This window comes from Oncorhynchus gorbuscha, linkage group LG15 (assembly GCF_021184085.1).
Source record: "Oncorhynchus gorbuscha isolate QuinsamMale2020 ecotype Even-year linkage group LG15, OgorEven_v1.0, whole genome shotgun sequence".
Classification (NCBI taxonomy): Eukaryota; Metazoa; Chordata; class Actinopteri; order Salmoniformes; family Salmonidae; genus Oncorhynchus; species Oncorhynchus gorbuscha.
The window spans coordinates 4628065-4644304 of NC_060187.1; the positions used below are offsets into that span (position 1 = coordinate 4628065).

General features: G+C 43.6%; 1 long non-coding RNA gene across 1 annotated transcript; it reads left to right on the forward strand.

The window, feature by feature from the left end:
• The first annotated feature begins 10043 nt into the window (after positions 1-10043).
• On the forward strand, positions 10044-11674 carry LOC123998212. The gene is made up of 2 exons (XR_006832234.1): positions 10044-11420; positions 11606-11674. It is a non-coding gene; the product is annotated as an uncharacterized LOC123998212 (long non-coding RNA).
• Positions 11675-16240: the final 4566 nt, after the last annotated feature.

The following is a 16240-nucleotide window of genomic DNA, read 5'->3' on the forward strand; positions in this document are numbered from 1 at the left end:
AATGAATTGGAGTCATTTCAAATGTATGAGGCTATTTCTCAGTCAAGGAACCTTCTAGAGCCACATAACTCACCACGCACTATGGACCTTAGCTGTAGAACAGGTTTCTAAAGTTTCAGAACTCTAGGTCTGACGGTTCTTTAATAGTTCAAACAAAGTTAACTATTGCAGGCTCTGTCTGTCTCTACACACCACACTCTGTCCCTCCGTCCAAGCTGTGTGTGTGTGAGTTTCTATTGGAAATTTTATGGGAGACATGACTGATTTACAGTTCATGAGGGTTGTCTAATCACACATATGAAGTTTTGGAAAGATCTGACTTTTTTAACCCTTTGAAACAGCCCATATGACACCAATTATGGCACTTCCGGTTGGCACAGGAAGCTGAACGTAAACACATATCCTCATTGGGTTATGTTGTTACAGAATCCTGAGTTTTAAGTCTTTACGTTAAGAACTGACTGATTTACACAGGGTTGAATGCACAATTTCTATCAAACATCAGGTTAGGTATGGAAAAACACTTTTTTTAACCACTTCCTGTTTCTTGAGGAAGCTTAGAATCGACACAGGTAGACCTCATAGTGGCCTGATAGATTGACATCGAAGACAGGTTCATAAGGCCATATTAACCCACATAGGCTCTAGGTCGAATTTAGGGGAGCAGGCAATGTATTCCTATAAGTAGAGATGTCATTGTAATCTGTGAGATCAAGAAACCCTGATTAACTGTTAAAGGTTAATGCCACACGGTCAAGGTTAGGCATGCACAGGTCGGGAGGACCTCAGGAACGTACCTGAGGTTGAATTGTGCTTCTCACCCTAACGGTTCTCTCACTGTCACCCAAAAGCAAATTAAATTTAGGGCCAGGCTTAGTTTTGGGCCTACGGTCAAGCGGGGCATCTCGTTGAACTCTGCACGGCCTTGAGAATATGGAAATGCCATCGCAGGCTCTGTTTTGGAACACCCCCCCCCCACGTTCAGCTGGAAGGTGGCGCATGGAACGCAAAAATATTCCTAAAAATATTTAACCTCCACACATTAACAAGTCCAATGGCTCAAATGAAAGATAAACACCTTGTTTATCTACCCAGCAAGTCAGATTTCTAAAATGTTTTACGGTGAAAACATAGCACATATTTATGTCAAACCACCACCGAAGACACGGCTAATTTGCATAGCCAAGTTGAAAAAAATATGCAATCAACAAACTCAGGATTAAAAGAAAAATAATGCCCTAACCTTTTGAAATCTTCATCAGATGACAGTAATATAACATGTTACACAGTACATTTATGTTTTTTTCAATAATATGCTATATATATCCATAAATCTCTGTTTACAATGATGCATCGTTCAAAAAATGCTACTCAAATGTCCTGAGAAATGACGATAGCTCCGGCAGATAACGTCAGCTAACAAGGAATACACATCATAAACTTTGACTAAATATGCATGTTCTACATATATATAGTTAGATACACTTCTTCTGAATGCAATCGCTGTGTTACATTTATTTTTAACGTTACAGGTTTCGTTCACTAGGCTATACTATGAGTCGGCGCTCAAAAAGTAGCATTATGACTCCTCTATCTTGGAGTCCACATAAACCCAAATTTACCACATAAATATTCCCTTACCTTTGCTGTTCTTCCATCAGAAGACCCGGAAGGAATTATACTTACCAAAAACAGCGTTTAGTTTTGCAGTCTGTGTCTTTCCGTTCTCAAACACGACACATTTCGATTGAAATGTAGCCAAAAGTCAAGTGGATGCGCACCAAAACGTCGAACTTACATATTATATGTCGATCAAACTTGTCAAACTAACTTCATAATCAAGCTTTAACATGTTATAAAGGTGTACAGCAATCATGAGGACGAACAGAAACACAGGCACCGTTTAATCGATCTTGGAAAAAAGACAGGACCTGACCAGAGCGCACATAAAAGTGACCTGTTTTTTCACATGACCGAAAGGTTTCGGCCCGCCAAAACTCTCGTGAGCGCGCGATTCTCACAATGAGAAGCCCCATTGAAAGCTGAGATCGCGCTGAAGACAGAGAGACTATTCCCAGACCTGTAACTGCTTGGGAGGGGGGGGGGGCGATGACGTCAAAGTTGGGCCAAATTTTATGATGACAAGAGAGAGTTTGGGAGAATGACTGCCCTGAGAGTTCTGCTTTACATACAGACATAATTTAAACGGTTTTAGAAGCTTTAGAGTGTTTTCTATTCAATGATATTTTTTATTTGCATATATTAGCAACTTTTGACAACAAAAAAATTATGTTTACTATGGGCACGCAATTACTCCAGCGGGGGCAGTAGTCAGCCCTATCCCCTGTTGCGACGAGCAATCCCATATCCGGGATCCTATTTATAGCCTCAAGCTCATTACCATAACGCAACGTTAACTATTCATGAAAATCGCAAATGAAATGAAATAAATATATTTGCTCTCAAGCTTATCCCTTTGTTAACAACACTGTCATCTCAGATTTTCAAAATATCCTTATGAACCATAGCTAAACAAGCATTTGTGTAATTGATAGTATTGATAGCTAGCATAGCATTAAGCCTAGCATTCAGCATGCAACATTTTCACAAAAACAAGAAAAGCATTCAAATAAAAATAATTTACCTTTGAAGAACTTCAGATGTTTTCAATGAGGAGACTCTCAGTTAGATAGCAAATGTTCAGTTTTTCCAAAAAGATTCTTTGTGTAGGACAAATCGCTCCGTTTTGTTCATCACATTTGGGTAAGAAAAAAACAGAAAATTACGTCATTACAACGCAAACTTTTTTCCAAATTAACTCCATAATATCGACAGAAACATGGCAAATGTTGTTTAGAATCTATCCTCAAGGTGTTTTTCACATATCTATCGATGATAAATCATTCGTGGCAGTTGCCTTTCTCCTCTGAAGAAAATGGAACGCGCATGGAGCTGGAGATTACGCAATAATTTTGACGGAGGACACCGGGCGGACACCTGGTAAATGTAGTCTCTTATGGTTAATCTTCCAATGATATGCCTATACGTCACAATGCTGCAGACACCTTGGGGAAACGACAGAAAGTGCAGGCTCAATCCTGGCGCATTCACAGCCATATAAGGAGGCATTGGAACACAGGGCATTCAAAATCTGGACCATTTCCTGTATGAAATTTCATCTTGTTTTCCTCACATATAATATCTTTGTAGTTTTGGAAACGTCAGAGTATTTTCTTTCCAAAGCTGTCAATTACATGCATAGTCAAGCATCTTTTCGTGACAAAATATCTTGTTTAAAACGGGAACCTTTTTTATCCAAGTGTGCCGAGTGCCCCCTGTCTCGAAGAAGTTAAACACCGCACTTTGTCACTCCATCCTTGCTGTGTGTATGTGTGTGTGTGTGTGTGTGTGTGTGTGTGTGTGTGTGTGTGTGTGTGTGTGTGTGTGTGTGTGTGTGTGTGTGTGTGTGTGTGTGTGTGTGTGTGTGTGTGTGTGTGTGTGTGTGTGTGTGTGTGTGTGTGTGTGAAAGAGCTTTTCATTGACATCTTTTGGGAGGAATGACTGATTTACAGTTCATGAGGGTTACCTAGTCACACATATGAAGTTTTGGAAAGATAGGACTTTTTTAATCCTTTGAAACAGACACTGTGACCCCAATTAAAGGCACTTCTGGTTGGCACAGGAAGCTAAAACATATCCTCATTTGAATAGGCTTTTACAGAATCCTGAGTTTTAAGTCTATACATTAAGAACTGACTGATTTACACAGGGTTGAATACACTATTTCTCACAAACTGCAGTTTGGGTATGGCAAGACAATTTTGGGGTGATTTTAACCACTTCCGGTTGCTCCAGGAAGCTTAGAATCAACACAGGTAGACCTCATAGTGGCCTGATGGATTGCATGGAAGACAGGTTCATAAGGCATTCATAACCCACATGGGCTTCAGGTTGAATTTAGTGGTGCAGGCAATGTATTACTATGGGGAGAGAAGTCATTGAAAACTGTTTGATGTAAACACCTTCTTTTAACTTTTAAGGGTTAATGCCACATGGTCAAGTTTAGGCTTGCACCGATCGGGAGGACCTCAGGAATGTTCCCGGGATCGAATTGTGCTTCTAACCCTAACTGTTCTCCCGCTGTCACCCAAAAGCCCCTGCAATTTAGGGCCAGGCTTCATTATGAGCTCAGACCGAGCAAGCTACGGTCTAGCGGGGCTTCTCGTTGAACTCGGCACAGCCTAGAGATTACGGTAATGCCATTGCAGGCTCTGAGTGTCTTTAAGCACCGCACTTTCTTACTCCATCCTTGCTGCGTGTGTGTGTGTGTATGTGACAGAGCTTTTATTTGACATCTGTTGGGAGAAATGACTGATTTACATTTCATGAGGGTTGCCTAATAACCAATACAAAGTTTTGAAAAGATCAGACCTTTTCAACCCTTCAAAACAGCACCTATGACACCATTTTAAGGCACTTCCGGTTTACACAGGAAGCTGAAAGTAAACACATATCCTCCTGGGGGTAGGCACTTATAGAATGTTGAGTTTTAAGTCTTCATGTTAAGAACTGACTTTTTTACAGAGGGTTGAATGAGTGTGTTATTTCAGAAAATCACAGAAATCTCGCATAGCTCGGAAACACAATTCAAAAAGATTCGTCTGAACAAGCTGCAACTGGATGTGTAAAAAAATATCTGGCTGGATAAATGGCTGGTTCTTTTTTTATTAACACCGTAGGTTCATTTACTTTGACGTGAAGCGGAGAAATTATTGCTCTTTTTTCATTTTTGACCTTTAATCCCATTGAGGCCTGGACGCCATCTTGTTCGGGGCCAACTGGCCATTATGCCAAATCTTTGCTCACCAAGTTTCGTCTTCAAAGTCTTTTCCATTTAGGAGATAAGGCCACGTCGTGATTGGTGATGTTTTGTACATTTGCAAATCAAATCAAATCAAATTTATTTTTATATAGCCCTTCGTACATCAGCTGATATCTCAAAGTGCTGTACAGAAACCCAGCCTAAAACCCCAAACAGCAAACAATGCAGGTGTAAAAGCACGGTGGCTAGGAAAAAGGCCAAAACCTAGGAAAAAGGCCAAAACCTAGGAAGAAACTTAGAGAGGAACCAGGCTTTGTGGGGTGGCCAGTCCTCTTCTGGCTGTGCCGGGTAGAGATTATAACAGAGCATGACCAAGATGTTCAAATGTTCATAAATGACCAGCATGGTCGAATAATAATAAGGCAGAACAGTTGAAACTGGAGCAGCAGCACAGTCAGGTGGACTGGGGACAGCAAAGAGCCATCATGTCAGGTAGTCCTGGGGCACGGTCCTAGGGCTCAGGTCCTCCGAGAGAGAGAAAGAAAGAAAGAGAGAATTAGAGAGAGCATATGTGTGGTGGCCAGTCCTCTTCTGGCTGTGCCGGGTGGAGATTATAACAGAACGTGGCCAAGATGTTCAAATGTTCATAAATGATCAGCATGGTTAAATAATAGTAAGGCAGAACAGTTGAAACTGGAGCAGCAGCATGGCCAGGTGGACTGGGGACAGCAAGGAGTCATCATGTCAGGTAGTCCTGGGACATGGTCCTAGGGCCCAGGCCAGTTGAAACTGGAGCAGCGGCATGGCCAGGTGGACTGGGGACAACAAGGAGTCATCATGTCAGGTAGTCCTGGGGTATGGTCCTAGGGATCAGGTCCTCCGAGAGAGAGAAAGAAAGAGAGAAGGAGAGAATTAGAGAACGCACACTTAGATTCACACAGGACACCGAATAGGACAGGAGAAGTACTCCAGATATAACAAACTGACCCTAGCCCCCCGACACATAAACTACTGCAGCATAAATACTGGAGGCTGAGACAGGAGGGGTCAGGAGACACTGTGGCCCCATCCGAGGACACCCCGGAGGGCCAAACAGGAAGGATATAACCCCACCTACTTTGCCAAAGCACAGCCCCCACACCACTAGAGGGATATCTTCAATCACCAACTTACCATCCTGAGACAAGGCCGAGTATAGCCCACAAAGATCTCTGCCACGGCACAACACAAGGGGGGGGCGCCAACCCAGACAGGCTGACCACAACAGTGAATCAACCCACCCAGGTGACGCACCCCCCCCCCCAGGGACGGCATGAGAGAGCCCCAGCAAGCCAGTGACTCAGCTCCCGTAACAGGGTTAGAGGCAGAGAATCCCAGTGGAAAGAGGGGAACCGGCCAGGCAGAGACAGCAAGGGCGGTTCGTTGCTCCAGAGCCTTTCCGTTCACCTTCCCACTCCTGGGCCAGACTACAATCATATGACTCACTGAAGAGATGAGTCTTCAGTAAAGATTTAAAGGTTGAGACCGAGTTTGCGTCTCTGACATGGGTAGGCAGACCGTTCCATAAAAATGGAGCTCTATAGGAGAAAGCCCTGCCTCCAGCTGTTTGCTTAGAAATTCTAGGGACAATTAGGAGGCCTGCGTCTTGTGACCGTAGCGTACGTGTAGGTATGTACGGCAGGACCAAATCAGAGAGGTAGGTAGGAGCAAGCCCATGTAATGCTTTGTAGGTTAGCAGTAAAACCTTGAAATCAGCCCTTGCTTTGACAGGAAGCCAGTGTAGAGAGGCTAGCACTGGAGTAATATGATCAAATTTTTTGGTTCTAGTCAGGATTCTAGCAGCCGTATTTAGCACTAACTGAAGTTTATTTAGTGCTTTATCCGGGTAGCCGGAAAATAGAGGATTGCAGTAGTCTAACCTAGAAGTGACAAAAGCATGGATTAATTTTTCTGCATCATTTTTGGACAGAAAGTTTCTGATTTTTGCAATGTTACGTAGATGGAAAAAAGCTGTCCTCGGAATGTTCTTGATATTTTCTTCAAAAGAGAGATCAGGGTCCAGAGTAACGCCGAGGTCCTTCACAGTTTTATTTGAGATGACTGTACAACCATTAAGATTAATTGTCAGATTCAACAGAAGATCTCTTTGTTTCTTGGGACCTAGAATAAGCATCTCTGTTTTGTCCGAGTTTAATAGTAGAAAGTTTGCAGCCTTCCACTTCCTTATGTCTGAAACACATGCTTCTAGCGAGGGCAATTTTGGGGCTTCACCATGTTTCATTGAAATGTACAGCTGTGTGTCATCCGCATAGCAGTGAAAGTTTACATTATGTTTTCGAATAACATCCCCAAGAGGTAAAATATATAGTGAAAACAATAGTGGTCCTAAAACAGAACCTTGAGGAACACTGAAATTTACAGTTGATTTGTCAGAGGACAAACCATTCACAGAGACAAACTGATATCTTTCCGACAGATAAGATCTAAACCAGGCCAGAACATGTCCGTGTAGACCAATTTGGGTTTCCAATCTCTCCAAAAGAATGTGGTGATCGATGGTATCAAAAGCAGCACTAAGGTCTAGGAGCACGAGGACAGATGCAGAGCCTCGGTCCGATGCCATTAAAATGTCATTTACCACCTTCACAAGTGCCGTCTCAGTGCTATGATGGGGTCTAAAACCAGACATGTGATAGATATGTGAAAAACACCTTGAGGATTGATTCTAAACAACGTCTGCCATGTTTCTGTCGATATTATGGAGTTAATTTGGAAAAAAGTTTGCGTTGTAATGACTTAATTTTCGGGTTTTTCTTACCCAAACGTGATGAACAAAACGGAGCGATTTGTCCTACACAAATAATATTTTTGGAAAAACTGAACATTTGCTATCTAACTGAGAGTCTCCTCATTGAAAACATCTGAAGTTCTTCAAAGGTAAATTATTTTTATTTGAATGCATTTCTTGTTTTTGTGAAAATGTTGCATGCTGAATGCTAGGCTTAATGCTATGCTATCTATCAATACTCTTACACAAATGCTTGTTTAGCTATGGTTCAAAAGCATATTTTGAAAATCTGAGATGACAGTGTTGTTAACAAAAGGCTAAACTTGAGAGCAAATATATTTATTTCATTTCATTTGCGATTTTCATGAATAGTTAACATTGCGTTATGGTAATGAGCTTGAGGCTATAAATAGGATCCCGGATACGGGATTGCTCGTCGCAACAGGTTAAAGACACACAGAGCCTGCAATGGCAATGGAATTTCCATATTCTCAAGGCCGTGCAGAGTTCAATGAGATGCCCCGCTTGACTGTAGGCCCAAAATTAAGCCTGGCCCTAAATTTCATTTGCTTTTGGGTGACATTGAGAGAACCGTTAGGGTGAGAAGCACAATTCGACCTCAGGTACGTTCCCGAGGTCCTCCCGATCTGTGCAAGCCTAACCTTGACCGTGTGGCATTAACATTTAACAGTTAATCAGGGTTTCTTGATCTCACAGATTACAATGACATCTCTCCTTACATTGCCTGCTCCCCTAAATTCGACCTCGAGCCTATGTGGGTTAATATGGCCTTATGAACCTGTCTTCGATGTCAATCTATCAGGCCACTATGAGGTCTACCTGTGTCGATTCTAAGCTTCCTCAAGAAACAGGAAGTGGTTAAAAAAAAGTGTTTTTCCATACCTAACCTGATGTTTGATAGAAATTGTGCATTCAACCCTGTGTAAATCAGTCAGTTCTTAACGTAAAGACTTAAAACTCAGGATTCTGTAACAACATAACCCAATGAGGATATGTGTTTACGTTCAGCTTCCTGTGCCAACCGGAAGTGCCATAATTGGTGTCATATGGGCTGTTTCAAAGGGTTAAAAAAGTCAGATCTTTCAAAAACTTCATATGTGTGATTAGGCAACCCTCATGAACTGTAAATCAGTCATGTCTCCCATAACATTTCCAAGAAAAACTCACACACACACACACACACAGCTTGGACGGAGGGACAGAGTGTGGTGTGTAGAGACTGACAGAGCCTGCAATAGTTAACTTTGTTTGAACTATTAAAGAACCGTCAGACCTAGAGTTCTGAAACTTTAGAGACCTGTTCTACATCTAAGGTCGATAGTGCGTGGTGAGTTATGTGGCTCTAGAAGGTTCTTTGACCGAGAAACAGCCTCATACATTTGAAATGACTTCAATTCATTTTGACCATTACGGAAATGACGACATTTAGAAAAGTCCCAGAGTTGCAAGACTAGGTCCATTAAACCGGCTCGGCCCATAGAGACGGACCCCAACGTTTCTGTCCGATAGCTCATTCAAGGACCCCGTAACAAGGCATGGAAAAAAAGTGGATTTTCAGCACCAATTAAGGTCTTGCTCGGGCACCGAATGACCTATCGAGCCGAAACTTGGGATTCGGCGTCGCCTCAACTAGGCCTATACACAATGTCAGAACTGAACCTGCAGCTAGAACATAACTATGTGTTTTACATTGTTATTATGGAAGGCGCTGTGAATTTCGGGCCTGCTCTGAAATATGTGATAGTTGGCTTCTAAACGAGTTGGAAAAAGTGGGTGTGGTGTCAGTTTGTATCAGTTGGGTGTCAGAATGACCAATCACATCAGATCTTTTCAAATCAGCTCTTTTTCAGAGCAGATCTGATTTGTCAAAAGACTAATTAGTGAAAAACAATATCAGAATTGTGCTGCCTGTGTAAACGCTGCCTTACTGCCTTGAGTTGTTGATATATCAGCTGAATGTATATTTATAGCCTGAACAGCCAGTTGTCATCACTGTTTGATTGATTGATCATGTTCATCTGCATGTCATTGTGGTGTCATAACGTTAGCCCTGTTTGTGTGAATTTCAAAAGTCTTTCCTTAACTCTTCGCGTCCTCTGTCCTCACCTTGGTTGTTTTAAAATCTGTCCACGCCACAAAGACATACAGCTGAGAATGATCAATCAATAAGCCAGTGATTGGATGGCAACTGCATGTTCAGGCAATAAATACACACCACGCTGGTATGTCAACTAAGCATGGCAGTAAGGCACTGAGAGTATTGCTTTGTCTGGGCTGTTCCAGGATTTGAGCCTCTCACGTGTTTCAGGGAGTGAAGCTACTTACCGCTCATTGGGACTGGATACAACACACTGCCCGGAGGGTTTGCTGAGCCAAAGCAGGTGGCAGCCTCCAGCCAGCCCCAAGGGGCTCTGCATCTATCCCCAGCAGCTTTACCTCCAGCCCAGACAAAGGGTAAGAGGACCCGTGCCAAGAATACTGACATTAGACTCTCTGGTTCTATAGCCAGTGGATCCTCTGTCACCCACAACAAGCATCAAACCAAGGCCAGCAGAACCTATGGTCAAAGTGTCACTGACCCCAGTGCATTAAGGCCAGTTTCAAGTTGGGAGGTAAAGAGAATCCAGGCCAACACTCTTCGTACTGTACAGCCTCACTCCGGCAGCTCTGGACTAGTCCAGAATCCTGATGTTGTGTTTAATGTCCAGAGTAGAACTGCCTCTAACCTGAAACCATCTACTCCTAACTATGGCTCTACCCAGAATGAATTCAAGTTCTCCACCTCCAGACAACCCAACCAAGGCCTTGTCCAGACTCTGAGTAGAGGAGCCCCCAGCCTCTATGGTCAAACTGCTACCCACACCACCTCCCTCACCCACTATGTCCAGGACCTGAAGCAAGGGAGCAGCTTCCCTTCCCTGGCTTTCAAGGGACCAATGGAGATCTCTGCCCGGTCAATTTCCATTCCTGACCGTGAAGTTCCCTCAAGTGGTTCTTCACAAACTTCATTTGGACCAGGTCCTCTGAGTTCTGGTTCTACTGAAGGTGGGAGTGCAACAAAAAGCTACAAGCCTAGCTTCTCCCAAGATGTCATGCAATACCAGAGCAACTCTGCCAGTAGAAGTGTTTCAACTTCCAATCAATATGCCCAAACCTCTGGCCAGAGAATAGATGGAGGCTCTACCTCAAGTCGCGGCATGCCTACTTCTAGCCTGGCCTCTCGCTCCAGTCTTTTTCACCCCAGCTCTACAGCTAGTGGAAACTCCTATGGCGCCTACAAGCCTGGCTCTGACCTTGGTGCAACACCAAGCCAAAGCCTGTTTACCTCTAACCAAGGTGGAAGGGGTTCAACATACAGCCAGAATCTCCTTGCAAAACCTGCCCAAGGGAAGTACGGACAAATGTCTGCTCAGTGGGGAGCTACAGGCCCAGCTATGCTGCCAGTAGTGGGCCAGTCTCCAGCCTCTTCAGTTCTACCCAGGCTGCCAGTTCAACATTCATCCAGAATGCTCCTGCCACAGCCCAGAAGCCAAGTGTCTCTAAACCTGTCCCCAGTCAACGCTATTTGTTCAATGCATTGAAGTCCAACACTAGCTCTGCCAGACGTCCCACCCAGAGCCTCTTGTCTAGCAGCTATGGCCCTACCCAGAGCAGGACCAGCAGTGCCAGCTCGATCAACCGTCACCGCTTTGGCCTGACCATCATGCACAGCATCCCAGAATTGTACGGTGGATCTACAATCCACCGGCTCAAAGACCTTACTCGGTAGATCTGTTACCACCAGTTGAGGTGAGATTTCAGTTTCTCTGTATTTTTTTATGCCATTTAGGCTGTTTAGGTTTACATAGGCAGTTCATTGATCTTTTTGCGACTGGCTTAGTCAAAAGATCAGAATTTGGCTGCCTGTGTAAATGCAGCCTTGGCACCTGTCTCTGCTTTCATGTATGCTTGTTACTAATCTTTTTGTCTTCTAGGTGCTGTGACCTGGAAGTGTTGTCAGGACTTCTCTACTTCAATTGTTTTAAATAAAATGTATTAATACATATTGGTCTTTATCTATTTAATTAAGTGTTTTCAGACCAATGTTTTGAATGCCGCCAAAAGGGATGTCAGTGTTGTGGTAACTAGGTTGCTTGTTCCAGTAGAAGAAATGTTGGCTCTCTGGCATTTGACAGGATCTTTTGCATCACTGGACCTCTACAATCAATGAGCCTGAATCAGTTTTGGGCCTGATGCCCTTAATATTAATGGTGACTCTAATGCACTTGCTTTCTATCTCACTAAACCCTCTGAAAGTTCTCTGAAGTATTTAATTAAAACCTTTTATGGCTGCTGTCCCTGTACAGGGATCAACATCAGGGGAAATTTCAGAGTGACAACTAATAGTACTCGCTAAAACACAAACTTTCATTAAAACACACATGCAGGCTGGGATCACGTGACCCTTGAACGAGATGGCCGCATGAACTAAGAGTTCCGCACAAGTAGTTTCCAATTCCTAATCTTACCTCCACTCCAAATTCACACTCAAAAGGTGACACTACAGGTGACATTTTTACCCGGACTCGAATTAGCGACGGAAAAAGCCTCCAAGAAGCTAGCTTCAGAAAAAACTAGCGCCAGTAGCAAGAGAACCCGCTCCCCCACGAGGCACAACGAATGCCTACCCCGCACTCTGTCGAAGACATCCTTTCTGAGTTGAGATCCCAACGTACAGAACTAAACACCAAATTAGATGCCATTAACTCTAAGCTCAGTGCGGTAGGGGGCAAGGTGACAATCCTGGAAACCGCTTTGCCTGACATCAACAAGATGTCCAGGCGCCCCGTGTTTATGGTTGAGGCAGAGGGGCGAATCCTATCCATGGAAAACGTATTGACAGATGCCATGGAAACAATAGCATATGCTAAAGAAAATCAAGCATCTGGAAGAGAACAGAGGACCTGGAAAACAGGGGGCGAAGGAATAATTGTGTTCTATTCAATCTGGGCGAAAAAGAAGAGGGAAACATGCCACTGATCCGCTACCTGCAAGACAAACTTCCCGAGTGGCTCCACCTGCCCACCGACAGGCCCATAGAACTCGAGAGCTCACCGAGCACTGAGGCCCCCACCAGCAGCCAGACAACCACCGCGCCCAATCACCATATGTTTCCTGAGATTCACCGACAAGGAACGAGTCCTACAGGCGGCGAAAAACAACATCACAGTGGGAAACGCCAAACTCGCTTTACACCAGGACCTGTCAGCTGGAATACGCTGAAAGCGCAGAGAATTTGACGAAGTGAAGAAATACTCCATTGACCGAGGCATCTTCAGGGGATTCAAATACCCAAACGAGCTCAGGATTCTTCACCAAGGAGCCGTGCGACACTTCAAAACTCCCGAAGAGGCAAAACGTTTTTTGAAAGATAATCCTGGCCAATGACAAACAGACCAATGACTAAATGCGATTAATGCCATTACTAAAGGAGGTAAGACGACATATAGCCGATATCCAGAGACCCACCTCCTAAATGTCATTATAGCCGTCCAATTTATATTTATTTTCCTTTAACTGAGAGCGATGGGCTGTATAGCCTAACCTAGGCCTACTAATGTTTTAGCCTACTTTTATTTCCCTGTTTTTTTTGTTGTTGCTATTATTACCTGGGGTTCCCTATGTCCTTTGGGGGAGGTATATGTAGACTGGGCTATTGATTTGATTTTTCTCCCCTCTTTTACTGTGGTCTGGATGAGGGCAACTGTGTTATTTACTCAATGCGAGGTGGAGAGGATGAGGCATTTCTTTGGTGGGGAGAGGGAGACGTTGTGCGTTGCTAACTGTTCCCGGTTTTTGTTTTATTCGGAACACAGAATTGAGACTGAGCGGGGGGGTAATAGATCCAACGGGATGTGTCGAGTTGTTTGGGAACTCGGCTGGGGTGTTCAGAGATTATTATTTTATGTACACCATTTATTTTCCTTTTATGTGAACGCAGCTGTAATTACTATCCACTTTTACCCAGCGATGACTTGCACTAAAGTTCGATTACTGCTCGATGACTAGTACCTTAAATCTATTGACATGGAACTGCCATGGTCTAGGGCATGCAATAAAACGAAAAAAGATACTATGTGCTCTAAAAAAGGAAAAATCAGACATTGCGCTATTACAAGAGACACACCTCTGTGATGCTGAACATGCCAAACTCCGCAGAGCTTGGGTGGGACAGGTGTATTTCTCATCTTTCAAATCAAACAGTAGAGGCACAGCCATACTTATCCATAAAAATGTTCCATTCATAATAGACAAAAACATATCTGATCCGGAGGGGAGATTTATTTTGATAGCTGGGTCACTATATGGTCAACCAATTACTATATTAAACATATACGCCCCTAACACAGATACTCCTGCCTTCATGTCAAAAATTATAACCCTGTTCAATGAGCATTGTGTCTCCTTTGGCGTGGTGGCCGGAGATTTTAATTGTACCCTTAAACCAACCCTAGACATACCATCTCAAGTCGTTGGTGGTTGAAGATATCCCTCTAGTGGTGTGGGGGCTGTGCTTTGGCAAAGTGGGTGGGGTTATATCCTTCCTGTTTGGCCCTGTCCGGGGGGTGTCCTCGGATGGGGCCACAGTGTCTCCTAACCCCTCCTGTCTCAGCCTCCAGTATTTATGCTGCAGTAGTTTGTGTCGGGGGGCTAGGGTCAGTTTGTTATATCTGGAGTACTTCCCCTGTCCTATTCGGTGTCGTGTGTGAATCTAAGTGTGCGTTCTCTAATTCTCTCTTTCTTTCTCTCTCTCGGAGGACCTGAGCCCTAGGACCGTGCCCCAGGACTACCTGACATGATGACTCCTTGCTGTCCTCAGTCCACCTGACTGTGCTGCTGCTCCAGTTTCAACTGTTCTCCCTTATTATTATTCGACCATGCTGGTCATTTATGAACATTTGAACATCTTGGCCATGTTCTGTTATAATCTCCACCCGGCACAGCCAGAAGAGGACTGGCCACCCCACATAGCCTGGTTCCTCTCTAGGTTTCTTCCTAGGTTTTGGCCTTTCTATGGAGTTTTTCCTAGCCATCGTGCTTCTACACCTGCATTGCTTGCTGTTTGGGGTTTTAGGCTGGGTTTCTGTACAGCACTTTGAGATATCAGCTGATGTACGAAGGGCTATATAAATAAAATTTGATTTGATTTGATTTGAAGTCCCCACCACAAATCCTAGATCTGCAAAGATGTTGAACTCTCTTACTAAAGAGATGGGACTGATAGATATCTGGAGAGAGAATAATAGCTCATCTATGGACTACACATACTACTCTAATGTCCATAACACCTACTCCCGTATAGATTACATTTTTATCCCGAAGAGTTTCATAAATTCAGCCACTTGTACAATCGGACCCATAGCACTTTCAGATCACGCCTTTGTCCACCTCCGCTTTGACCTCTGCAAAAACATCCCGAGGTCAAAGAGCTGGGAATTCAACACCTCCATGCTATCAAATGACGAGTTCCATACATTGGTAACTATATGGATAGACAACTACACACAAGACCATAAAGATTATCCTGTTTCTCCGGCCACAATGTGGGACGCTGCTAAAGCCACACTAAGAGGTCATCTAATTGCATATGCTTCCTCTAAGAAAAAAGCAATGGAAGCACACAGGCTAGATCTTGAGAGGGAGCTGGAATGCTGTGAAAAAATACATAAACAATCCCTAGACAGCACCTCCTGGAGTCATCTTAAAGCAGCCAAAGCCAAACTGAATTTGGACTACACTCGGGAGATAAAAAAGGTTTTCTTTACTAAACAGAAATACCATGAGTATAGCAATAGGCCCAGTAGATTGTTAGCTTACCAATTTAAAAAGGAGCAGTCAGAGCGTATAATCATGGCTATTCGAACAGCAGAGGACGAGGTCACATATGACACAAAAAATATCAATTTAACTTTTCATGAGTTTTACTGCAAACTATATACCTCTGAGAGAAAACACACAGAGGCAGAACTCCACTCTTTCCGAGAGGGAATCTCGCTACCTAAACTATCAGAGACTGACCAGGAAGTTCTCAACTCCCCCTTCATTCCTGAGGAGATCCTGGAGGCAATTACCTCCATGCCACCTAATAAGTCCCCAGGCCCAGATGGATTCTCCAGAGAGTTCTACAAAGCTTTTTGGCCCCAGCTCAGCCCTATCTTCATACCAATGCTGGAGGATTTTTGCAAAAACTGAGTTCTCCCAGACTCAATGCACACAGCTCGCATTACAGTGTTGCTAAAAAAGGACAAGGACCCCCTATCCTGCTCGTCCTTCCGGCCCATAAGCTTGTTGGATTTCGACTATAAAATAATTACCAAATTGCTCGCCAAAAGACTAAACACTCTTCTTCCCAAAATAATAAAAGCGGACCAAACTGGATTTATTAGAGACAGATACTCTTCTGATTCGCCATATTTTTGATATTATTGATCAAGTAAACGCACAAAAGACCCCTGTCCTGCTGGCTTCACTGGATGCTGAGAAGGCGTTTGACAGGATGGAGTGGAGCTTTCTGTTTTCAGTCTTAGAAAAGTTCAATATGGGCCCAAATTTTATTAAATGGATCAAAT